Raw genomic sequence first — 27359 nt, 5'->3', positions numbered from 1 at the left:
ATGGCCAATTCTGTCCAGTTGTTACTAATGGAGTATTTCATGGATCGTCTGAGTCCAGCTATTACTATTGGAGTGTTTCAATGGTCAATTGAGTCCAGATGTTACCAGTGGAATGTTTCAATGGCCAGTTTAGTCCAGCTATTACTAGTTGAGTGTTTCCAGGATCATTTTAGTCCATATGTTTCTAGTCATGTTTCAATGGTCAGATGAGTCCAGATGGTACAAGTGGAGTATGTCAAGAGTCGGTACTTAAGCTTTGCCTTTTTTTCTCATTTATATTAATGATGTTGATAGAAGACAACTAGTAAATTAATGAAGATTACTGAGGACATGAAAAATACTTTTGGTATTTCTAACTATATTGAGGATTTTGAGACTTGGATGGATTGGTTAATTGGATAAATAGTTGACAAATGATCTTAAATTATAACAAATCCTAGGTAATGCATTTCGACCATACGTCGTGTTCAAAGGTATGACTGAAGAAACATATCTTGGTATAGTGATGGATAAGTTATTTAAGGAGAGGCGTCGCTACGTAATTAAAATATTCGGTGCTCGGGTCCTTAGATACGGGCATTTTCAGCGTTTCAGTACGATATTACTCATGGTTTTTCTATTTTAATTTTTAAGACACCAACTGGAGATTCGGGACACAGGTCCCGTGTGCCATTGCCCAGTGATGTCTCTGTAATTAAGCTATCAAAGCAATGCTCTGTTGCTGGTATTAAAGCTAATATAAATTTATTATTTACAAATCAAAGGAAGTTACAAATCAAAAGAGGTATTTAATAATATGTACGTATCACTAGTTAGGCCTCACTCGAAATGCTGTCTCTTAATCTAAGAAAAGACTCATTAGTATATAAAAGTCACTCACTTGAAATACTGTCTCTTTATTTAAGAAAGGATATGGGTTTATTGGACGTTGGAAAGGGTTCAGAACAATACTACTAGGATAATTTAGAATTAGAAGGGTTATCCTCACATGGATAGATTAAGTCTCTTACTTTTTATTGAGAAAAGAAGGTTAAGATGTGATCTTATTGGACTTTACAAGATCATCTGGGAGGTCAATAAGATAAAGACAAGATATTCTGAAATTTGAAGACACTATGACGTGACGCAAAAGTTAAGATTTGGAAAAGACAAGCTACACACTGGTTAAAACATTTTATTCTTCTAACGGAATTATCAATTTGGTTTGTTTGTTTTTGTTGTTTTTTTTTTAATTTCGCACAAAGATACTCGAGGGCTGTCTGTGCTAGCCGTCCCTAATTCAGCAGTGTAAGACTAGAGGGAAGGCAGCTAGTCATCACCACCCACCGCCAACTCTTGGGCTACTCTTTTACCAACGAATAGTGGGATTGACCGTAACATTATAACGCCCCCACGGCTGAAAGGACGAGCATGTTTGGCGCGACGGGGATGTTATCAATTTGGAAGTCCATAAATTTACTGCTTGTCACTTACTGAACTGATAATTTGGATTGGTTTCACGTCTTGACTCGTATAACAGATGAAAATCAGTTTTGAACAAATACACACGAGTCAGTGATGTCGATAAAACCCACTTGTAGAACCTCACGATGACCGAAGAAGGTCAAAACGTTGTTTGCTCCTCTACGTAAAAAATTTTCTCAACCCAAACGAGTCGTTTTTACATATATAAATACACACTAGATAAAACTAGCGATAGTTAAAACACGTGGTAATTAGTTCACCACTTCTTATAAACCATTCAAACAAAAATTCAACTTCTCGTGTCTAAAAATTCCGATTGTCTTTGTTGGATAAGTTGTGCATTTGGTTAAGAATGTACATTTAGATATTTGCACTTGGCGCACTACCAAAATCACACGAAAGAACTTTAATAATGAATTAACATACATTTGTAATATATTCTGTTTTAAGATAATTTTTACAAACAAAGAAGAGGATTGCTGTATTAAGAAATAATTGCAAGCCAAGTAATAATTGTTTCAACAGCATTTTCAAGTGATTTTCTTTAGCGGCATTCTCAAATATTTCTTCGCTATTCTAACCAGTGAACCTACATCATCACGTCAAGAATGTATTTATAGCACTGGACATTATCTTTTCTGTAGTCTCCAACTTTTTACCATGAGTTTATATTTGCAATTTTTGCAATTTACAGCAAAGCTACGAAAGCTATTTACCACCGTCTCTTTTGTGAATTACTGACCATATGAAAGGCAGCCAATCAGATGCACCCTACCACACTCAGGCTTATAATTATAACGTACCCATACCTTAAAGTGAGGGGAATACATTTCGTTGTATCACACGGATTCCTGGCTCGAATCCCCGCCACCGAACATGCTCGTCCTTTCAGCCGTGGGGGCGTTATAATATATAGTAAATCCCACTATTCGTTGGTAAAAAAGTAGCCCAAGAGTTAGCGGTGAGTGGCAACGATTAGCTACCTCTTCTATAGTCTATCGCTTCTTAATTAGGGGCGACTGTACAGATAGCCCTCGAGTAGCTCCGCACGAAATTCAGAAACAAACCATAGATAGCTTCAGAGCTTTACAGGGGTGGGGTTGGAAATAGCCTATGGTCTCGAATACTTACTTCCTCTGACAAGTAAATTTTTTGTTTGTTAAATTTCGCGTAAAGCTACATGAGGGCTATCTGCTCTAGCCATACTTAATTTAGCAGTGCTAGTTATCACTACCCACCGCCAACTCTTGAGCTACTCTTTTTACCAACAAATAGTAGGATTGACCGTTACATTATAACGTCCCCATGGCTGAAAGAGGGAGCATGTTTGGTGCGACGGGGATTCGGACCCGCGACCTTCAGATTACGAGTCGTGTGTCTTAATCACCTGGTTATGCTGGGCCGAAAAGCAAATAAGACTACTGATTAAAATACATATATAAAAAAAGGCTTCACGTGTTTTGTTAAATGCATACGTTTATGCTATTTATTTTTTCCCTTTATTAATACAGAGGAACACAAGTCGTACCACATTAAGGATGAACAACTAAACAAAGATGGCTTCAAGAGGTTTACGAAGCAAGAACATTGTTCGTTCGAGAACTGTCGTTTTTCTCAGGTATGCAACCGTATCCACTGTATCCGACCAGGTAAGTTTAAAGCGACTTCATAGTTTCTTCACTAAGCCGTACCTTAAAGCTTCCAATAATTAATTGGATCAATCTCAAAGATTTTAAATAATCGGGGAATTGAAGAAAAAGTAAGGGACAATTGCTCCATCCCCTTGTTATCGCGCACTCAAACCATGCTATTTAACTATGCTGTTATTTCTTACTAAGCAAAAAGTTACATAAAATTGTTGTCTTTGCTATACCAACCATTGGTATCGAAACCCGGTTTTTAGTAGTATTAGTCCGCAGACATGATGCTATGCCATGGGGGGGGGAGGTATTTAATAACTATGCCAGTTATCAGTTTTAACATAATCACATTCATGATGTTAGAAGAACACGTATGTTCAAAATCTTTGATACAAATGATATAAAACCCTACAACTCGAGCGCTTTCGAAAGGTGGACCAATCTTCTTTAGGGGCAAATTGAATCACAGTCATTATTATTTTATCTGGTGACAATTGTCTAATCCATTATACTTGGCGATACGTTAGGCCAAATATTTTATAAAGACAAGAGCCGTATTTTACTACCCTCCATCAAGTAGCAACGGCCTTCTTTGACGACCATTTTCTGTGGTGTCGTACCTTGTAGTCTGAAGTTTTCGTTATACCTCGTTGGAAAATTACAAGTTAAAGTGCTATTAAATGGCAGAATTTTAAGAGAGCGTGAAACAACACTTTGTCGAAAGTGCGGCAAGACAGTTTGGAATTTTGCCTGGAAAGTAAAGGCGGGGGGAGAGATATAGATTAACTTGTTAACTTGTTGAATCGTGTACTAAAAGCAGTTTCTAGGTTATAAACTTAAGTTTTTTGTTGTTGGTTTTTACCTTTCTTGCCTTTGTTTGTTATGATTTGGAAATAATAGTTTTGTTTAGAAATGAAACTTCAATGTCATAGAAAAGTGAAAGAAAACCACAGAAAATTTTCTACAACTGACAAGAAATCTGCTAATTCAATTAAACTTTCTAGCTATTTGTGTAACCAACTAGATCTGGGATTACATCTCCAACCATTCCAGAATAATCGTTGTCATGAAAACAAAATATAACTTAAAAAAAAAAAGGTAGAGGGCGCCATCTGATGATTCGTTTCGTTAACTTAACAGTCATGTACATGTTGTCCGGAAATTGCATTAAAACATTTTTTAAATACACAATAAACAATTTTTGAACGTAATTTCCATACACTTGAGAGTGGAGTATTGAAACATATAATTAGCAAATACAAATAATTTTTAGCAGTAAAAACTAAGCCAAATAAATTTAGCGACTAATAAATGCTATTTTTAATACTCTCATAGCCTATTTGGAAATGCTCTAATTTCGTATCGAATGCACCATTGGGTAGGTGTTTAATGGACTGCATTTGGTTTTAATTCAACACAATGAAATATCGGCTTTTATTAAACGCGTATGTTTCTCTGTGAGTTGATGAGTTTATTACCTTTCGCCACTATTTTCAACCCTGTTTGTAAGTGTGTGTGTGTATGTTTGTCGGGAAGTTTTCTCGATAACGACAGAATGCATTTCGATGAAACTTTGTATACACTTAGAATGTGACACAAGCTGGGAATGATTAAGTTCTTCAGAGTCAAGGCCACGAAACAAATCCCTACCTCTTAACACGGAGGCCAATCTTTCACACTATTTTTGCTTTATAATTCAGTTACAATTTATCGATTTTAATAAAACTTGGTGGAAATACGTAGAATATTATTATGGAAATATGTAGAATGTTATTTCTCTTTCTCCTGCCAAAACATTGTTCTTGTCCTTTGATAACAACGAACATACAGACACCTTTTCGTATATTTTGAAAGCCGAATGTGATGAGCTCTGTGTAATGGTTTGTTTGTTTGTTTTGAATTTCGCGCAAAGCTACTCGAGAGCTATCTGCGCCAGTCGTCCCTAATTTATCAGTGTAAGACAACTGAGAAGGCAGCTAGTTATTACCACCCACCGCCAACTCTTGGGCTACTCTTTTACCAACGAGTAGTAGGATTGATCTTAACATTATAACGCCCCCACGGCTGAAAGGGCGAGCATGTTTGCTGCGACCGGGATTCGAAAACGCGACCCTCGGATTACGAGTTGCACACCTTAACACGCTTGGCTATGCCGGGCCGTCTCAAAAGGGAAAGAGATATTTTGAAGAAAAAAAAGATCAAATGGTTACTGGAAGAATGTATATGACTGCAGTAACTTGCAACATATTTCTAAATAAATTATACTCAGAATACTTGTGCAATGAAAATAGATATACAGAGCTTAGCATGTCAACTGAAATTCTAAAGTAATTGCATAGGCCTATGGACGTTTGACGAGAAGAAAAGAACCGTATAGTGTTTATGATAACTTTGTGATCTCCGTAGTATAAAGGATTTGTACTTATGTTAAACTAGTTTGAAATATACAGGATGGCCTGTAAGTCCCCACCCATCCATATATCTTATATATCCAGTGTATCTGTGTGCTGTTCCTCATTATCGCTGCATAATATTATTTGACGTACTTGTCACAATATACTCTTCAAGTGTAAATGGGCTTACATCGGCCATATTTCTCTGAAAAAAAGAAATAAATTTGTATTACATGCGTAATTGAATATGACATAATAACATATGGATGGGTAGGGACTTACGGACCACCCTGTATATATTATTTTGAAAACAAGTGGAGTGCGTACTGTTTATTTATCTTTGAATTTATTGGCAACAAGTCACAGATACCTACTGCAGAAGAATCCTAGGCCCTACAACAAAACAATATATTTTATATTATTGAGAAGTATAATAAAAGGCTTTAATTGACGATTGGCGAACATAACATCTGAAAAATAGACTAAACACAGAAAAATAAAATATTTATAAACGTACAGTGCAGAAAAAAGTCAAAAGTAGTTTGAAGGGTAGGCTAAATTGTTATTATCTTAATACTAGCATATATAATGAATGAAACAGAATACTTTGAAGCATTAGTTACAACAGATAATTTTGATGTAATGGGAATGACTAGAAAATGGTTAAAAATAGATAATTATGGTGACAGATATTTCTTTGAGATACAGTGTTACAGGCTATTTAATACGGACAGAGTACTAAAAAAAGACAGGAGAATAAAATGTGAGTCACGTTCTGTTCAAGTTGAGGATATTAAATCTAATAGCAAGGATGTTGAATTTTGTCAAATGGTAATAACTTATGTAATGCTTGCTAATTGTCAATTAAAGACTGACTTATATTTCTTAAAGGTGAATTTTACAGAAAAAAAAACTTTGCAGTCAAAAGAACTAATCATACTGATTAATTTTGCAGGTTCACATTTTTTTATAAAACAGGTGTGCTAATAAATAGAACTTGGTGCAGAAAGAGCCCTTTCCGAGCGGCAATCTGAACGTTTTAGTTTTTACGTTTGCCACTAGGAAAAGTACTGTGACGTAATAGTTGCCAAACAAACCGCCAACGCCAGCGTGTTGAATGAAAATAAACATGGCCAGTGCACACGGAGAAACAGAAGCGGAGTCTGTTTTGACTTTGTGTTCTGAACAGAGTCGAGTAACGCCATATCAATTCGAACCTAGAACAATTATTTTTGACAGAGATCTAACAAGTTCTAGTGATTAGGACAGTTCCGCGAGCGAGAGTAGCGGAACACTGAGTGGTACTGAAGAAATAAGATTATATATTAAAACAATATGCTTTATGAGGTTTATGAGATTAACATTTAATATGACAATGTCAAAGTACTGTGATTAAGATTAATTTTATTATGATGAGTTATGGAAATATGTTAAGTTTATATTTGATTGTTTACAAGTCTACAATTTTTTTTTAAATACGTAACATGTACTTGATTACTTCAACATGTTCAAGACACAGTCTTATTTCAATTTATCTTGAAATGTTAAATTTGAAAAATGGTATTCTTCAAACTTTTCCATATGTAAAAGTGATACAAAAACATCTACAGAATGCTTTTAAACTTGGAATATACTCTATTTGGGATAGATTTGTCCATTGTCTAGACTAGGAAATCAAGGTTTCACTGACTTTCAGGTGCCACAAATGCAAAACACGCTCATGAATGTGAAATGTGTATGTCTAGTTACATTATTCGAAAACTTGTACTTTTTAAATTATTATATTATACTAGTTATTGTTTATCGCTTTATACTGTACACATACCTTTAAGTTTGTTTTTTTCGTGATGGCAAGGGATGGTTTCAGAGGGGTGGAACCTGTACGATGCAGGTTGAGATCAGTCCTCAGCTCTACACGAGAAAAGATGGTGGGGACGATCCTGTCTACTGCCGATGGTTTTTTTCAGTCTCAACCTGCCTGGCTTGAAACCCACGGAATCCAAAACAGTGGGATCCGACACAGAACATGAGCGTTAAAAGTGATCTTGACAAAGCTTTGCATAGTGTGAAGGAGTCCAGTTCTTCCTATTGACCATCTGCACCCACTGTCGCCACCTTGCTGGTTCCTTCTCCTTTCACAGAAACAAAAAGAAGCTTTTGCCTAATGCCGAACCATTTTTACTAACATAAGCAACGCAGTAAACCATGTTATCATAAAACAAACATAAAGTAGCGATATAGAGACAAAAAATAGTCTCATAAAGTATGTAATCCGAAGAAAGCACCGATAGATTTACATCAAACACCAGCACTGAAAGGAACAATATGGTCCGCGCGCAACGAAGCGTGTTTGGCAACTATTACGTCATAGTTGTAAAACGTCACGGAAACAGCCGAACGACCGAGAGGAACTTGAGTTCGAGGACCCGCATATTTTGTTTCATTTTTTACTCAAAAACTAAAGTGTTTAAAAATATGGTAACCATAGGAATTATACCTAACCAAAGTACAGTTTCTAAGGCAATTATTAAATTTGTTGAAAATTCACCTTTAATGGTATAAATATGCACTGTGTTAATGTTATTGAGCTTAAGATTGTTGTACAGTAGGTGTCTGTGACTTGTTGGCAGTAAGTATGAAAAAAAATAAACGTACAGAGTGATGTTATTATGTTAACAGGTGCAGATTTTCTGGGAGTTTTTCAATAGAATAGATGCTGTGGCTAAGTCTCCTTATATCATCAGATAAAAGTATAATCATTTTGACTGATCAGGTGTGTAAAAGTTTTATTTTATGGTACTTTGTAATGTTTTTATGAACCAAAGGTAAATTTATTATTATTGTACCATTAAAACCTTTTGTGAGACAGTTTTCAATGTTCAATTCAGAATCTGTGTAATTCATACTTATAAATGCATTATATTCTTACTTTTTATGTCTAAAATGCTGATTGAATTCATTCCTGTTCAAGCCTAAGTTGTTACTACAATCTGTGTTCTTCTCTATTTCAGGATCTTACGAACATTAATCTACATGTTGTATCTTATACATTTGAATGCTTGTGCTTATTATGCCATGTCTGTGTGGGAGGGGATTGGTTCCGATGACTGGGTGTTTCAAGGTGTAGGAAATGCGTAAGTAGTGAAGAACAATTGGAAGAGTTAAAGACCTGAATGTAATGTTGCTAACGGGTTTGTACATTAAAGAACTTTTTAGATGCTCCCCATTTTCCAACATTTGATGTTTATTTGTGTAATAGTCAGAACACCAAAATAAAACATAAAGTCGTAAAGGAGAATCTCATAATATTTCTTATAATGCATCAAGAAACAATATTTTTCTCAGGTTTATGAAACAATTATAAAAACAAAAAAGCTAGTCATAAAACATGAATGTTTTGATCATAATCAAAGCATTTATGTTTCAATGCTTAAATAGTTGTGGATTTATGAGAAGGGCTTGTCAGAGAAAACTTTATAGCACATAGAATGTATGTATAACGTGTTTTGTTCTGGACATTAAAACTATGTCTGAGTAACAATAATTAAAACAATATTTATTACTGATGGGATGTTAGCATATTATAACACTTCAACACTTTCAATGGCACTTTTCTTAAGAGATATGTTTGATATTCAGAATGAGGTTATGATTTTCTATTCACTATTTAAAATGCTAGCACTTACTTTATTTTGTTCCATTTTCTTTTATACCTGAATTGTTAACTAGTGAATTTACAATATCTAAGTAAAAATTTTAAGAAAACATAATTTCTGGTGTTTTTGTCATCAAGATTTCTACTTTTTGAAGGAATAAATATTACTTGTTTCCAGATATGTTCATTGTTTGTATTTTGCTACTAAAACAGCAACATCAGTTGGAAAAAACCCCAAACCTAAGAATGAATATGAATACATCTTCATGACGTTCAGTTGGCTTACCTGTGTTTTTATATTTGCTTTCTTAATTGGTCAGGTAAAGTTCTTGAAATTAGGTTTGTAATAGCTTTATATTATAGTTTAGTTAAAGTTCTTTTTACCAATTACATAAAAACTGTATACTATTTAGTTATTTAATAAACCAAGAAATGCATATCATTAGGTATGTTTCTTGACAAAAGTGAATTATTGGAACATTAAATTAAACATGATCACATATTATTCTTTATTTTGCTGTAAGATGCTCTGTCGGTATGTATAAATCTTTAAAATGTTTTTTTTTGCTCTTTTATGGTTTTAGATTCATGATATTGTTGCCACAGCTACCCAAAATACCACTCATTATCAGTAAGTGATGGATCAGTTGATACAGTATATGCAAAATCTAAACGTGCCTGAGAACCTTCAGTATAGGGTTAGATTATGGCTAAACCACACATAGGAGCAACAGAAAACACTACGTATGTTTGACGGTTAAGTTTAAAACAGATTTGATCATTACATATTGTTTTTGTGTAATTGACTAATTAGTTGTTGAATTCTTTCTCTGCTCGGATTTTAACTTAATGCTCTCAGAATCATAAACTAATAAAGAATGATAACGCTCTTGTAAAGGTTATTGTTGCTGTTTAACATAATATAACATAAAATTTCAGGACAAAAGCCAACCTTTCTCATTCAAATATTCATCAACCCTTCCTTTAAACTCTCTTTAAATTCATTGCATCCATCACACCTGAAGGAAACTTATTCCACTAAAAGCCAGTCATCCTGAGAAAAGAAACTGTCTGAAAATAACTCCTACCATACCAAAATTTATATTTATGTTCTCTAGTTCTGTCATTCTTGCATTTAGTATGAGAAAAAAAGGATATATCTACACAATCAAGCCCTTTAACAATCTTAAACACCTCAGTTAAATACTTTTTAACTGTTTTAAGAAAGTGATCAACTAGAATAACAATATCCCTTTTTTCTGTAACACTGTTTAGGGTATTTGCATCAAAATTATACTTATAAATAAAATTATGATATTTTACATGCATTTATCATAAGTAAAAGCCATTTGCCATTTATTTATCTAATCCACCATGTAATTCAAATCCTTTATAAATCTTCCTTACAACAGCAACATCCAAATCTATAATCAGATTTAAGTAATTTATTCAGTATTCTTTCATCTGTGGCATTGAAGTAAACCAAAAAAGAGCACATATGACATTAATCCAGTTTAATTGAACTGCATTAATAACAACACTACTTTCTTCCATATAGTCACAATTCTGTCCAATAAGCCAACGTACTCCCAACCCTGCAGATGTTATGTTTTTAACAGGCCTTTTATATAGCATCATATCAAATATCCAGATACACCAAATTCACACCCATACCACCATCTAACTAAGCAGTAAACCTCTCTATTGGATGCCAAAATATTAGTAGGATAAAATTTTCCCCTAATGAAAACCATATTGACTCTCAAACAAAATCCTAAACCTTGTTAAATGATTTTGTAAAGCATATCTATCAGCCTTTCAAAAACTTTTCTCATTACTTATATAAAACTAATAGATTTATAATTAATTATTAGGACCATCTTTTCACATCTCTTGATAAGGGAAGTAATATGAACTAATTCCAAATCTTCTGGCTTCTGTACACTCTTCAAGGATAATGGTCTTTGCCCATTTTTGTTTTGGGAATTTAGTTATGGTTTTTACTCCCTCTAAATGGTAAAGTTTTGTCATCTTTCTGGCAGACAGGTGTGACCCAAGAGCTGCTCTGTCAACCAGTGTGAAGACTTCACTAAATCATTCATTTGATATTAGCAAGCAATGAGTGGAGTGTACAAAGGCATAATAAGTACAAGGTCTTGACTCATACTTACTGGAATATTCTTCTTCTTTCAGTGTACATGTGGCTCCAAACATTTCAGAACATTATAGACCTTTTATTTTTCTATCTTGTCAGATTAACTGCTGCTTTTCATTCACTAAGACTAACCAACATGTGTGATTTATTACTTATTTAGTAGATTAGAGTCTTGTTTTGTTATTGTAATTAACCAAACATGGTGCTCCATACACTAAGACTGTCTATGCACCACTGCCCATTGAATCATGAAAGTTAATTTGTCTATCATTTCAGTATCCAGGGTAGCTAATTTCCAGTCAGACAGTTTTTATTCAATGATTTTTTTTTAAATAGAGCAAATATAATAAGATTAAATTAAATGTATAATTTTCATTAGTTACCATCATACTTTAACAGCTGCTGCTGATGTTCTGAATCTCTGAGCTCCAAAATATTTTTACACAAATATTTCTTGAAACTTGGTTACTTTTAATATTCACTCTCAATATCTGAAGTAAAAAGTAGAAAATGCCTTCTGTGTCCCATAATAACATACAAATTATGGTGAAAAATCTATTAAAAAGAAAATAAAAACAATAATGTAAGTTTCCTATGTTTTTCAGTTGATTTATAGATGGTAACCCTTTGATATTATCATAAACAATATTTTTCCATTTAAATGTATTATATTGAAATCTTGTTGAACAATATCCTCAACTCTCATTGTTCAAATAAAAAAAGCATTCTAGTTTTATTGTTTGTTTGATAACAGAATATGAAATATGCCTTTTGTTAAACTGAGTTAATGCATACATTTAGGATGATGCTCTCCATTTCAGATGAAAGTAAAATTTTGGACTCTTTGCCCAAGAAGATGAAGACAGATATGGCTCTCAATGTCCAATAACCTTAATTAAAGTTCAACTTTTTAAGGTAACTATTATTTGTTTTTGTCCTTATACGTTTAAAACACACTAACAGAATTAGCTAACATTTCCTTTTCTTTTAAAAGTTTATCATTTTTACAGTAATATATTAAAAACACATTCTCTTACATATTTACTTTCCATATATACTTTCTTCCAATAAAGAAGACTGTGTCATGTGAATACAATTTCTATTTATATCTTCTTATAATATTATAGTAATTATTCTGAATTTATTTGTTATGTGCAAGATCCATAAAGTATGGTTTAGAATCCTTTTAAATTGATTTTGTTCCTGGTACCTTTGTTCCATTGTTATTCCCGAGTAGATAAAACCTGTCATGCCCAATAGAATATCCTGGTATAATACTGCACATAGTGCAAGGATTTTAACAGCTTTTCTTTTCAGTGGTATTTCAGGTGATATCTAGAAGCTACAGTTTTACCTATTATGTTAGAATAAGAGTGACTAGTTGCATGGGTAATATTAAATGCTCTGGGTAAATGCAATGTTCCTTGCATGCTAAAGAGCATAGGATTTAACAGTGTGGAACGAGATCTTTAGGGAGAAGTACATTAAAATCAAGTCCATCATATCACAAAACAAGTATGCACTGTGTTTGTGTTCAGTGGTTTCATTCCATTTTATGTTCAGTCTCATTATTCCATTTAACATTATGGTTCAGTAAGATATTTAGCCAGTAGTGTAAGAAGGAGCTGCAAAGTGGGGTGCTGAGGTAGACATGCAGATTTTATTAAGAGAGATTTAAAATATAAGGAGCTGCAAAGTGGGGTGCTGAGGTAGACATGCAGATTTTATTAAGAGAGATTTAAAATATAAGGAGCTGCAAAGTGGGGGTGCTGAGGTAGACATGCAGATTTTATTAAGAGAGATTTAAAATATAAGGAGCTGCTAAAAGCGGCTCCTGTGCTACAAATTCAAGTCAATCTAAGGGAATCTTGGGGCATATCTCACAGAAAATTAATATAACAATATAATTTAGAGTTTCTTTATAAGTTAAATATGTAAAAGTCTGGGTGCTAGAGCATCCCCAGTTCCAGTGCCTCTGGGTTTGGCATTACTTTATGATAATATTCTTGACTGAGTTTCCAGTTAGTAAGTGGACATATCTAGATGCTGAAGGTTAATATATCAAAAGATCACTCCAGTACTGACATTTTATTACTTACACAAAGAATTCCATAACAACATGTAAGATGTGTTATTACAAGCCCTTTATGTACACAAACTATTTAAACCTAATAAAGCCTTTAATAAACACGTTTGTTCACATTATCATAATTTTGTAGGTGTATGTGTGGAGAAGAGTGGTTATGATAGTTTTATGAGTATGTGCTTATTTTATTAATGTACATTAACCTAAGTCTGAATTATTCATGATGGAAATATGACTTCATATGCTTGTGACTGAAATTCAAGCTATAATGAAGTCAAAATTACTATTTTGAAAATAAGAATGAAGAAAAATAAAACTTTCATTATATAGCATACTAATTATATTTAATTACTATGAATATTACAAATAAAAGATTTACTTTTCCTACTTTTTTGCAATCTACCTTATGTAATCATATGAAGTACAAGAATGAAACTGGAATGATAAAGGAAGTATTATTTTCTGAGTAAAAAACTATGATGGATTGTGTATAGACTGATATGAACTTATGCATATGAACACATAAACTGTTCAAATTATCTATGATTTCAACAAGTATGGGCTAACATATCTAAAGCCACAAGCTGAAATAAGTGAATAATTTTAATAACTTTTTCAGTATGATACAATCTTTATCTCCTATGAAATGATCAGTGATGCTGATAGGATGCGTGAAACTGCAAGGAAATATCTCTAAACATTTCCCATGATGCCTCAAATTAACAATATACTTTTTGACGTTACATCTATTTCTTTAACCATTATGTTGCTCAGACTTCATTATTCAAGTTCATGTACTTGTAAAAGTACTGTTTTTATTGTTTTATAAAAATGGTATACATATATATATATATCATTTTTTTATTTATGTGCATTTTGTGTTATCACTGCAAAGCAATCTTGCATTTTTTCAGTTTTTTTGTATCAGATAAATGTTTTATAGATATAAGACCACCATATTAAGTTTACTGAAGTTTATCAAATCTGTTGGTTCTGCACAAATGTTTTCTCATTATGGTATAATTATTTTAAGAAATAACATATTTAATGAAATTTGAGACTGTCACATTATTCCTTGCATTAATTTTTGTAAATAAATAAAAAGGAATAAAAAAAACAACAAAAATATGAGGTTTATCTAAATGTGTATAGAAATGTTTTGGTTTTATAGAAATCATAGTTTATTATAACAATGAATTCATTTATTTCTATGACATATTTAATAACTTATTCACATGTTAAAGACAATTATATATTGTTTCATTGATCCTCAAAAAAAAATCTTGTGGAAAGCCAGTGATGGAAAACGCAGTTGTTCTTGATTGTTTGTTTGTTTGTTTTGAATTTCACACAAAGCTACTCGAGGGCTATCTGCACTAGCTGTCCCTAATTTAGCAGTGTAAGACTAGAGGGAAGGCAGCTAGTCAACACCACCCACTGCCATCTCTTGGGCTACTCTTTTACCAACAAATAGTGGGATTGACCATAACATTATAATGCCTCTACGGTTGAAAGGGTGAGCATGTTTGGTGCAACCAGGATTCGAACCCGTGACCCTCAGATTATGAGTCAAATACCTTAACCCACCTGGCCATGCCGGGCCTGCTTGTTCTTGAAATTTATTAAAGCTAATGGTAGAAAGCTAGACAGATGTTCTGGACTGCTGTTTACTTCTTTAGTTTTATCTTTAGTTTTATTTAGTAATGACTTTACTTACAGGATTGTGATGTGGCTCTTCTGAGAGATCTGGTGTTGAAGTTACAACCAATTTTATTTCTTCCTGGAGACTACATCTGTAAAAAGGTATGTTAAGGAAAACATAAACAAGTTACAACTGTAATTGTTTAATGCCTTTTTCTAGTGTAAGAATAATGCATCTTTTACAGATTTTCAGAATCCCTAAGCTTTAAAGATCTTTGACACTAGTGTGTCTTGAAGGAAATGGCCAGATGTTTGTAACAGGGAACAGATTTTGTTTAAAAAAAGTATTTTTGTTTGTTTTTTCTTGTTCAGGGAGAATTGGGAAGAGAAATGTACATTGTAAACAAGGGATTAGTTCAGGTGATGGAAGGAGAGAAAGGAGATGTCCTAGCTATGTTATCAGAAGGCAGTGTTTTTGGTGAAATCAGGCAAGAGTCTGTGAACAAAAAAGAAATGAGTTTAATATAGATTACCTGTTATATTTAAGTAAACTGATTTATATTTTCAAAAATTTGTTAAAATTTATGTAAAAAAGTTTGAGTTCTTTATGCACTTCGCACAATTAAGAATTTAGTTAAGCCAGAGCATAACTTACTTTATCATTTGCAACATTTCAAACAACATCCTTTATCAGGTGTTGTGACAGAGGTACAGAAAATAAATGTTTTGTAATAAACAAAATGTAATGTGTAAACATGAAGTCAACTCATTAACATATTATACTTCACTGAAAAGCAACTAATGATGTAAGAGCTATGAACATTGACTCGTTGTTAAGTAAAATTTTACACATTGTACTATATGTGTGCTGTGTCTACCACCAGGATCAAACCCTGATTTGTAGTAATATAAACCAAGCCCACCATAAAACTAAGTATCTCGAACTAAATAAAATGAAAAATAAAACTTTATGAATTAAGTAGGTATGTAGAAGTAAGTATATTAAAACTTTGAAATAAGTTGAAAACTATTGAAGGAATATGTTAAGCCTAAGCATGAATATAATAATATGTATAACTAATTAGTTAAGGTAAAAATAAAAGTGAGAAAGATTAAATGGTAACAATAAGCAATGAGAAGTGTCTAATAATAGCTAAGAATAATGATTCTTCCATTAATATAGGTGTAGTCAATGATAACATTGCATTCAATTGGATCAATTGTATAATTTTTAGCAACAAAATAGGGTTCACATGAGATTCAGAAATCTAGTAAAGTTATAATAAAGTATATTGATCTGTAGGGCTTGATCTGAGGTATTTGTTTTCCTCTGTGTATTGTTTTTTTTCCCCATACATATAGTGGTCATAGTGATTTTCTATTTCTCGAAGGTTAATCTCTGTCATTGCTCTGGTCATCTTTGTCTTGCCAGTCATGATCATTTCTGTAACCACTCATCTCCAGCTAGCTTTGGCTCCTGACAAGTTCACAATGAAAACAACTTCAGTAGAAAATCATCCTGCATTCTTTTGGAGTCTCTTGTTCTTCTTCTTCTCTCACAATAATCATCATCACTAGTTTCATTGGTTTGCACCACAATTCAAAGCTTGTTTCCTCCTCCTCTTTTTTTCTGTCCTCTACATTCTACAACTCTATCTTTTTTTATCATACTCACGTGTTTCAGTGTTTGACATTGCAACTCAAAGACTATACCTTTACCTTATTTACATTCTGTAACCCTCTGTTATTCTTATCCTTTGATAATCCACAACATTTTTCTTCACCATCATCTGTTTCATTCTTAATCATCAAAATACAAAGCCAATATAGTTATTTTCTTCTACATCCTGCAGCCTCCTGTTTTTTTTTTCTTCAATAAGCATATTCTGTGACATGCTTTCTGTAACTGTTATCACATTATGATCACACACCCACATATGCTGCATAGGTAGCACATTGCCAGTAAACTCTGAATCTGATGATCTGACACATGTCCTCCAAGATATGTGCTATATTAATGGAAACTCTTCTGGTTGTTTTTACAGTTTCCTGTAATTACTAGTTTCACAACAGTCAATACACATATCATATTACAATAATACCATGCCCTCTGGCAAAGTTTAGCAAAATTTCTCTATCTACTGAAATTTAAAATCATTCTTTTCAATTTTTCAGGTGACAAACACTATCAAATTTCTCATATGGCAGTGCATACTTCATAAAATGTGAAAGAGACATATGCTTTCTGGGGGAAAATACCATTCATGATCTGGTTGACTTAGAGATCCATTATTGATGTTTAACTTAAATTATTCTTTTATCTGGTAATTCTGTCATAAGGGTCATTTCCATAAAGTGCAATGTGACAATAAAATTATTTTTTATCAGTACTGTGATATAATTGATGAGTTTAAAGTGTTTAATCTTTCATTATATTTTACATTATGATTTTAACAGCTGTTAAAATCAGCATTTATCTTTGATACTGATTGATATCTTAATCACAAGTTATTGTTGTTGTTTGTTTGTTATGTAATGTTTGATAGCTTTCCATAAGGCCTAATAAAGGACTAATTGCCCAAAATGTTACAAGACATAAATGAAAATCAGTTGAACATGAGTTTCACAACTTTTTTATGTTTATGAATAGCATTTCAACAGAAATTATACATGGAGATGGTAGTTTACTAATTGTTATAGTTTTGTATGTGGTTGCACAAAGATTATTCAAGAGGTATAAATAAATTATTTAAATGACTGGAGATCCATTTACAAGTTATATATTTTAATTTAATTCAAAATAAATAGATTAGGATGTTCTGATGTAGTGTAAGTTGACAAAGTATGCAAATATTTCTAATAAATATGTGTGCATTTGAATTGTTTTAAGCTAAAATAACTTTATAAACAATAGTAGTTTGCTTTAGACAAGTATGTAACAAAGAAATGTACTTATACCATGTGCTTAACATGGTGGCTCTTTGAGAGGCTAAAATGCCTTTAAATGTGATTTGAAAGATGAAGCATTTTTATTCAGATCTTGAAACACTTCTGGAAAAGAAGTCACTGTTTCAAAGGTTTTGAGCTGTCATAGTGTGCAGTGCACATTAATTTCTGAAAGTCTTTATATGATGATTATATAAATAATAAATTGTTCTTATCTGTGAATGTAGATTTACAAAGAAGGACTTAAATTATTTGATATATTTATACAAATAGTAATGAATTGTTTTGAACTAACATAAATTTATAAACATTTCCAAGTTATTTTGTGTGAACTAACTGAATTAATGAACATAAAAGTTTTTTTTTTTTGTCCAAGCTAGTGTAGATTTTTACAAGGAGCATACTTGTTTCATAGTAGTTTTATTAGTAGTAGTATTTTGAAATATTACAAAACGTATGCTGTGATATAGCCTTCTAGGAATTCCAGGATGTGAGAGAAGGACAGCAGATGTTTGCTCTAAGGGTTTTTCCAACTTATTCGTTTTGGGAAAAGCTGATCTTTGGGATGCCTTGGAAAGCTATCCAGCTGCTCAAGCTATATTGCAGAAGAAAGCCGAGTAAGGAATAATTTATGCATTTATACATATATATCATAAGTACATATATTAATGTTTGTAACTAATAAGTATTCTATAGTAGTCTGATATAAAGTATGTGATTTCTAAATTACTTTTGCAGAAGCTTAATTAAACAAAATGAAAATCGAGAGATGTCAGCCAGTAGCAGCCAGAAGAATTTTTTTGCTAAGACTACAGTCAGGGAGTCCTCTTGTACCTCTAAACCTCGTCTCCTCAAGACTGTTCTAGAAGTATGATACTGACTGCTCTATCAAGTTACACATTTTATCTTAATATTATAATTTTTTTATATGGGAATTAATGCTGTAATAACCATTTTCAGTAGACATGATCAATATTATAATTATTGTTCATGATATTGTGTAAATTTCATACATGGGGGTATTTTATGTCATTTCCAATGGCTTGTATACATATAATTAATAGTTTAGCACTTCTAAGCTCTGGAATTATATTTTCGGAATGTTCATAATTTAATTAAAATTATGAAATACAAACAAAAAGGAACTCCTACAAAGACATGTCTTATCAGTAGAATCGATTAAACCAAACTGGTGTATGCAGAGGTTGAGGCAAACAACATGTACTTGTGTTTCTGTTCATAATATATAGTTTATAAATTAGATTCTTTGTAAGAGTATATCCAACAATTTGATAAGTCTAGTTATATGATTTACACATTCAGATTGCTGTGCTGTAAATAGAACAGTTATGATAACCAGCAGAAACACAGCTCTACCTTTGACTGTTTGTACTACTAATTACTAATCATAGTATTCATATGTTAGTGAAAGAAATTTAGAAAAAAATTAACATTTTCTAAAAAATAGGAGTTTTCTGGAAAGTACTCCACAGGAAGAGAGTTGGATTGTGCTATATAGTTATATGTAACTCACTTCATCAAAGTTATTCAATGTACAGATATTGAACTTTTCAAAACATTTACTGATATACTTGTAATGTTTTTATATATTACACATTGTACTGTTTATTGAAAAAATATTTCAAAAACTCCGTTTTTAATACTACATTTAAAAATTACATCAATAAAGATATAATTGAAACCTCCCCTTAGTATGGATTCCTGTATGTGGTGAAGGGACCTCCCAGAGAAGGATCTGTTCTTTCAATTTACCTCCTCTGGGATCTAAATCTTCAATCACATGTTTGCCGTGCGTGGTAACCCATGACGGGGAGGAGAGGATCCTGGTGGTTGAGGGGCTCAATCCTAACACACCACTTTGACCTTGAATTCCTGTAGATGGGCAGTCTTGGGGTTGCCCTCCCAGGGTCAGGTGGTTGGTCTACTAAGTACCAGTGTTGGACACTCTCAATGATTGTTTTGGACATTGTGTTTGGGTATAGTGCTCACAAAACCCTGGTGTTGCTGCAATGTCCTTGTTTGGCATTGTTGTGTGTCCTCTCTTAGGGCTCTATGATGAGTGGGGTCAGTAGACACCGAAATATTCTTTCTTTATTATGGATCTTGCAATAAAAGTTAAAATAAAATGGTGAAAAATGACATAGGTAAACGACCATGTCTTGAAGATTCTGAGCAGCAATCTTCAACCTCTTCAACACCTGTACTTCATTTTCTGATACTACATTATCTTTCAGACAAATCTTTAAGGCAAATGTCTCCCTTTTTTATTCAGAATGGACTACAGGGGCTTGCTGGCTCTCTTAAGACAGTCAAAATGCTACATTATGGTGACATTTTGGTTGAAACATCCACTCCTAATCCACAGTGAACTTCTCCTGCATTCAAAGGCCATGGGGGATACACCAATTGAAGTTACTCCCCATGCCACTTTGAATTCATCACAAGGAGTTATTATTGAGAGGGGTTTGAAGAACATCCCCGAGTCAGAGATCCTCGCTGGTTTCTCCACCCAAGGAGTTTCTGCAGTGAAGCATATCTCCACTCACAAAGATGGAATTATGATGCCAACCAATGTCCTAATTTTGATGTTTACATCACCACGTCCACCTGCCAACATTAATGCATGTTATCTAAATTGCAAAGTGTGGCCATATATTCCAAATTTTCTCAGATGTTTCTAATGTCAGTGATTCAGTCACTCAAAGACATCATGTCACGGTTCCTTGATGTGTGCTCGTTATGGTGGCAAGGGCAACGATGCCTAAGAGTGTGGAATAGACCCTCACTGTGTTAATTGTAGTGACCCTCACCCATCTTATTTTCATTTATGTCCTAGGTTGGTGGAAGGGAAAGAGGTACAGCATTTGAAGCATAGGTACAACTCATAATCTGATGGTCATGGGTTATAATCCCCGTCACACCAAACGTGCTTGCCCTTTCAACTGTGGGGGCATTATAATGTGATGATTAATCCCACTATTCGTTGGTAAAAGAGTAGCCCAAGAGTTGGAGGTGAGTGGTGATGACTACCTGCCTTCCCTCTAGTCTTACACTGTTAAATTATGGACGGCTAGTGCAGATAGCCCTCGTGTAGCTTTGCACAAAATAAAAAAAAACAAAACCTTCCTTTGGTGCCACATTTGTGCATTTCCTTGGGTCCATCTTCTTCTCTAGCCCTGAGATGTAGAACAATCATTTGTTTATGCCCTCAGTCGCTTGAATCTTCTTCCAACAATAGAGAGCTGCCCAATTGACCCATGGCAGGGCCCATGGCGATTGATAGACCTCCTTCAAATAAAGAAAACAGAAGGGCTCTCCACCCATTTCGCCTGTACGTAAGTAAAAATGGCTACTTTGACACAGTGGAACTGTCACAGTTTATGTTCTAATCTGAATGACATCAAAGCACTGATTGATTCTTACCATCCTGTGTGTCTTTCATTGTGGGAAACATTTTCGAAACCTGTCAATACAGTCACCTTTTGGCAATTCTCATTGTACAGGAATAGTAGGTTGTGTGATGGACAAGTACATGGAGGGGTGGCACTGCTGGTCAATCAGCATGTGCCCACCCTGTCTTTGCCATTTGACATACCCTTGGAAGCCTTACCCTCCTGTGTTTCCTTGGGTCGTACCATCACCATTTGTTCTCTTTACCTGTCTTGTGGCGAGACCTATAATTAATCAGACCTGAGAAATCTCCACTTATATGGGTTGTGTGGCCATTTGTTCATTTTTATTAAAAGATTTTTAATGGACAGGATATGCCAAGTTCACATTCCATCTCTTTCCTACAGGAACTTGGAGACCCTCAGGGCTGTGTCTTTAGTGTTACACTTTTCAGTATAAAGAAAATTCCATCACTGGACAACTCCCTCTTACTGTTGCAAACACGCTTTATGTCTGTGACTTCCACATCTCGTGTCAGCCGTTAAACATGAGGTATATTGAGAGACAGCTACAGACTGCCCTCAATCATTTACTGAAGTGGACCACAGCAAACAGCTTTAACTTTTCTCTATCTAAGCTCGTTTGCATGTACTTTTGCTGCTAATGGGGTATTCACCCCAATCCTGAACTACATGTTGGTGAAGTTGTGCTTCCTGTGATCCCTGAAGCTAAGTTCTTGGTGCATATCTTTGACTGTAAGCTGGCCTTTATACAACACATCAATCAGCTATGAGTCAAGTGTACAAGGGCACTGAACATTCTCCTTGTACTCTCTTCCACCTCTTGGGGAGCAGATCAGTGTTCTGTGCTGAAGATATATCATGCTCTCACTTGATCGAAACTGGACTATGGGTCTCTGGTCTATGGCTCTGACATAACCTCAGCCTTGAAGATGCTGGACTCCATTCATCACCAGAGGCTTCGGCTCTGCATGGAGCTTTTCACACTTCCCTAGTCCAGAGTTTGTATACAGAGTCTCATGAACATCATCTACACCTCCACTGTTTGCAACTATCTTTACTGTATGCTTCGAAACTTTGACCCTTACCACAGCATCCCATCAGGGATTGTGTTTTCTTTCCTCAGTGTGCCATACTTTTTCAGATCAGATGATCTGCCATTGTTCCTTTTGGCCTTCGTATCCAGGTGCAGTTGGAGGAATTGGGTCTGTCCTTGGATGACACTGCTGTATCCACTGGTCAGCCCATCCCACCATGGCTTATTATCATTCCCAAAGTAAGTGACCTTATTTTGAGTCATCTGAGAAAAGCAGATACTGCTGATTGGAAGTACCATCTTTTATTTACTGAATATCTTTTGAACCATCCTTTCATTCCTATTTATACAGATGGTTTGAAATCAGATGACTCTGTGGGCTCTGCCATTGTTTGCCATGATTTAGTTCACTGCTGAATTGTATGCCATTTCTCTTGCCCTGGATCATTTAGAAGGTAAGCAGTACTCAAATTGCACTATTTATACTGACTTGCTTTGCTCTTTACTGGTCCTGGAATCAGTTTATGTTAGTTCTCACCCTGTTCTCACTGATATTCAAAACCAACTGGCTCATTTTTCTTTAACATCTACATCTATCCAGTTCTTCTGGATACCAGGCCACATTGATATTTGCAGGAACAAGCTCACTGACACTGCAACTAAGTCTGTCTGCTCTGGTGCTATCACTTCTGTACCTGTTCCATACATGGTCTATTGTCCTATATTAAAGGCTCGGCTCCACATCAGTTAGCAGTTGGCTTGGAGTGAGCAACATGAATACAAGCTTTTCCAGATAAAACACTCTATTGGGCTTTGGCCATCTTGTTTTCATAGGGATAAGAAAGAAGAAATTGTCCTTACTAGACTATGCATTGGTCACAGTTTTTTAATTCCCCATTTTCTTTTACCTGGGACTGATGCATCAATGTGTGGTCTGTGTGACACTCAGGTTTCAAGAGTCCACATGTTACTGTTGTGCCATTGTAACGACTCTGAACAATGGCACCATTTTAGACTTGTTTTGTCCACAAGTTTACCCCTGATGCTGGACAGTGTCATTGGCAATGGTGACTCTGTCCACCTCATATATGTTTTCAGTTTTTTGAGGGCCATTGGCCTTTTTAAGATAAACTTACCTCTTGAGGTTGGCATTCCAACCCCCATTATAGTAGTAAAGCACTAGTTTAACTATACAGTAGCACAGTAGATAAAGTATACTAATATAGTATACTTTTGATGATTTTATTTGATTTTTATGGATTTCTTCACATGAGACTGGAAAAACAGAGATTAAGACTGATAGACAGTGTATTCCCATCATAATGTGGGTGCTACTTTGGCAATCACTTCCAGAACCCAGGGAACATTTTATATCCTGAATGCTGGGGATCCTTTTAATTTATGCAGCATCTTTAATCTTAGTTTTTTGTTTGGTCTTGTGTTTGTTCATTTATATACAAATAAACAGATTCAATGGTTAAATTGTAAGTTCAAAGAAAATACAAATGCCCCTTTTTCCATGTTTTGTATCTTACAATTTTGACATACATAATTTTTCTATAGTAGATACCCATCTCTCCTATAAAGGAGGGATATCACTAGTCCATTGCATTTTGACTTAAGTTAACCCGGTATACTAATAACATGTCCACATAATCCTATCCTGCTACAAGTATCTAATGTGTAGGTTTCAAAGAGGGGGACCTAATAATCACTGTTTTAAAACTATTTGAAAAATTGCTAATGGGAAGGAATGTATTTCCAATTGTTGCTTCTAAACCTTTACGAGTTAATGACAACAGGAAGACTGTGGTAGGATTTTACAAATTAAGCCTTCTATATTGTCTCAAAATTGTTTTATAAGAATAAGTTCCGGTTCTGCTACACTGTAAGAAATATTATCCTGCCGAAACAGCACATTGTCTGCTAACCAGAAAACTCTGCCTTGACTCTTGGAATGATATGTTAGCTTAAGATCTTCTGATCTGCATCCAAATGGAATGGCTGATGATTCACAGCTGTATGTGTGTTTCATGATCAATTTTCAGAATGCACTTTATACCAGAACACTTATCCCAATACATCATGATTAGCACAACACAGTCACTGTTGAATTATTCAGTGGCTTGTCTCCAGATGTCTGTTTGGCCATCAGTTCAAAACTCTCATTGCTTCACTCAGTTAATCTCATCAAAATTATGTTGATTGGTCTGGAGGTATCTATTTTAAAGTACCCACATTCACTGAGAGTACACTGTAAAAAACTTATTCTAAAACTTAATACAATCCTAACAAGAGGGAATTTTCATGTTCCACCACCACCTTTATTATCCAACTTGAATTATTTTTTTATTTTTTTGACACACTATGCTCTCAGGTTCCCATTGCTAGTAAATGGTCTTATGTAGGCTGTACCTGATTAACCTGTGTTAAAAATACTTCCAACTACCTATAATCTTAATTTTGTAATATTCTCAAGTGTTTCTTCCACATTACTTATTGGATGTATTTTTCTACTTATATTCACTGTAATCTAGTTACTATATGCTAAGTACTCTAATTTATTGTCAGTTTAGTTATCTGTTCATAATAATTTATATTATGTATGTGTGTCTTTTTAGGTGGTCCCTTCAAACTCCATGTGTGCACAGTTTCTTAATAAAAACAGATCATCTGCACCATTACATACTGGTGATGAAAGTCCAAACAGTTTAAAAATCTCACCTCAACTTTGAGCTAGCAACTTGAGTGAAGCCATCTTGGAAAAAAGTGAATAATACGTGTGGTGCAATGTTTGTTTGTTTGAATTTCGCGCAAAGCTACACGAGGGCTATCTGAGCTACTTGTCCCTAATTTAGCAGCGTAAGACTAGAGGGAAGGCAGCCATCACCACCCACCGCAAACTCTTAGGCTACTCTTTCCTTAACGGCTGAAAGGGCGAGCATGTATGATGTTACGGGAAGAATAATTTTTAACGCAGACAACAAAGAAAAAAATAAATTTAATTAGACCAGGCTCCCTAGTGAGTCTATACATTTTATTTATTTATTTATTTGCAATCAAATTGAACCACGTATGTATTGCATCTATACGTTTTGCACACCAGTGGCTCAACAATAAGTCTACTGGCTTACGACGCTAAAAAATCGAGTTTAGATACATTTAGTTGGAAGATCATAGATAGTCCATTGTAGCTTTGCTCTTAACAAGAAACAAATCAAACTTTATGTTTCATTAAAAATGTTTAAAATAGAACTTTAGAGAATAAAACAAATTTTCACTTCACCCTAAAAGTAAAGAAAATCTTTAACAAAAGCCTGAAAAAATGTAACGTATTCTTTAAATAAACGCCAGAAACATATTTTTATCCCTATAATGTTGTGATTTTATAAGTGGTTCTGTTTGAAAGATCAGCTAGTATTCAGGTGCACTGATATCCAACAGAAAAGCCAGACATTTTTCGCGAAAATGCAGATTCTGGAACAAACTGCACACAGAGAGCAAAAGAAAATTGATGAGCCAAAATATAAAATCTTTTTCTTACACTAATGTTTGTAATGTTACCAAAGTGCTGGTCAGCATCTAATCTATGTAACTATAGGATGGCTGCTGAGTTTGAGATCAGGAATAATTGACAAAAAAATCAAGAGAAGGAAATATAGAAATATTCACTTTGATAGTGAGGCCTCAGTGAAGTATTCCATAGGTCTTCAAATTTCATACTTCAACAAGTGGTTTAAATACAACTTTAACACATCCCAAACCAATTATACCACGGACGAATCCCCGTCACACGAAACATCCTCGCCTTTTCAGCCGAGGGGACGTTATAATGTTACGATCAATCCCACTATTCGTTGGTAAAAGAGTATTCCAAGAGTTGGCGGTGGGTGGTGATGACTAACTGCTTTCCCTCTAGTCTTACACTGCTAAATTAGGGGCGGCTGCGTGAAATCCAAAACAAACCAAATGTACAGGTTCTGTATCTTCTGTTTGTATAAATTAGCTTCCTACTGTTTCTATACTGAAACGTTTATGTGACAGTTAGAGACTTGAGAACAATCAGCTGTGTAAAAGAATTAGCGCATGTTTACGGCCTTGAGATATTCCGTCAACATCTAACGTAAGTGCATGGGCGTTTAGAAAATTAGGTTAATAAACCTGAATAAAAATATATTTTAAGTTAATTGCATTTTTTCTTCTTTTATGTAAATACTAATAGAGCACAATATTTAAGATTCTTATTAGAATTTTCCATTTGAGTATCATTGAAAATTGTGATCGCTCGCTTCTTTGTGGGTATTTGGGTATGTTTATTTCTTAAATACCCAGGAGGGTCAGGTGCATAAGACCTCTTCCTTCATAAAATTGTGATGCTGTAACTACTATTTTCAATTTAAATGTCTAGTTTTGCCCTGGTGGCAATTGGGGGAACTATTTTTCTTTTTCTTTATTTTTGCTACAATAACTTTATAAAAAAATCGACCATGTTAACCTGAAAAAGAAAGGTGTCTTGATACACTTGATCACTTTGAACATGCAGAAAGATTCACGTGAACCAACCAACTACTGTTTTGACAGAGTCCAGTCATTATGTATAATATAGTACAACTGTGACAGTTATGTCTCTTCATATACTCTGTTAACAAAATATCACTCTTTTTGAACTAGACAAGAGAAGTGTATGTATCTTAATCGATGAACTTACTGCTTTTTACACCACTGCTTTTGAGTGCTTATATGTATACATACATGCTTATTTTATTCATAAGTTTCAATGTACAGCCAGCTACTAAAACAAAAACTTTAATTGTTTAGAAAAAAAAATTCTGGCTTTAATTTATATCATTTCAATGGAAAAGTATATTCAGACAAAATGGCGTGTATATTGGAGCTACAATTAAATTTTAAT

The 27359-nt window shown here is 34.1% G+C and overlaps 1 pseudogene across 1 annotated transcript; it reads left to right on the top strand.

The window, feature by feature from the left end:
- LOC143250321 (cyclic nucleotide-gated channel beta-3-like) lies at window positions 1–27164 on the top strand (annotated as a pseudogene). Its single transcript, XR_013028143.1, has 14 exons — window positions 1–201; window positions 634–724; window positions 2976–3113; window positions 6099–6328; window positions 8177–8247; window positions 8509–8631; window positions 9331–9472; window positions 9737–9896; window positions 12129–12222; window positions 15113–15196; window positions 15407–15522; window positions 18451–18597; window positions 18719–18848; window positions 25069–27164. The product of XR_013028143.1 is annotated as a cyclic nucleotide-gated channel beta-3-like (transcript).
- The last annotated feature ends 195 nt before the right edge of the window (window positions 27165–27359 follow it).

This window comes from Tachypleus tridentatus, chromosome 5, assembly GCF_004210375.1.
Source record: "Tachypleus tridentatus isolate NWPU-2018 chromosome 5, ASM421037v1, whole genome shotgun sequence".
NCBI lineage: Eukaryota > Metazoa > Arthropoda > Merostomata > Xiphosura > Limulidae > Tachypleus > Tachypleus tridentatus.
This window is presented reverse-complemented; position numbering and strand designations above follow the sequence as displayed.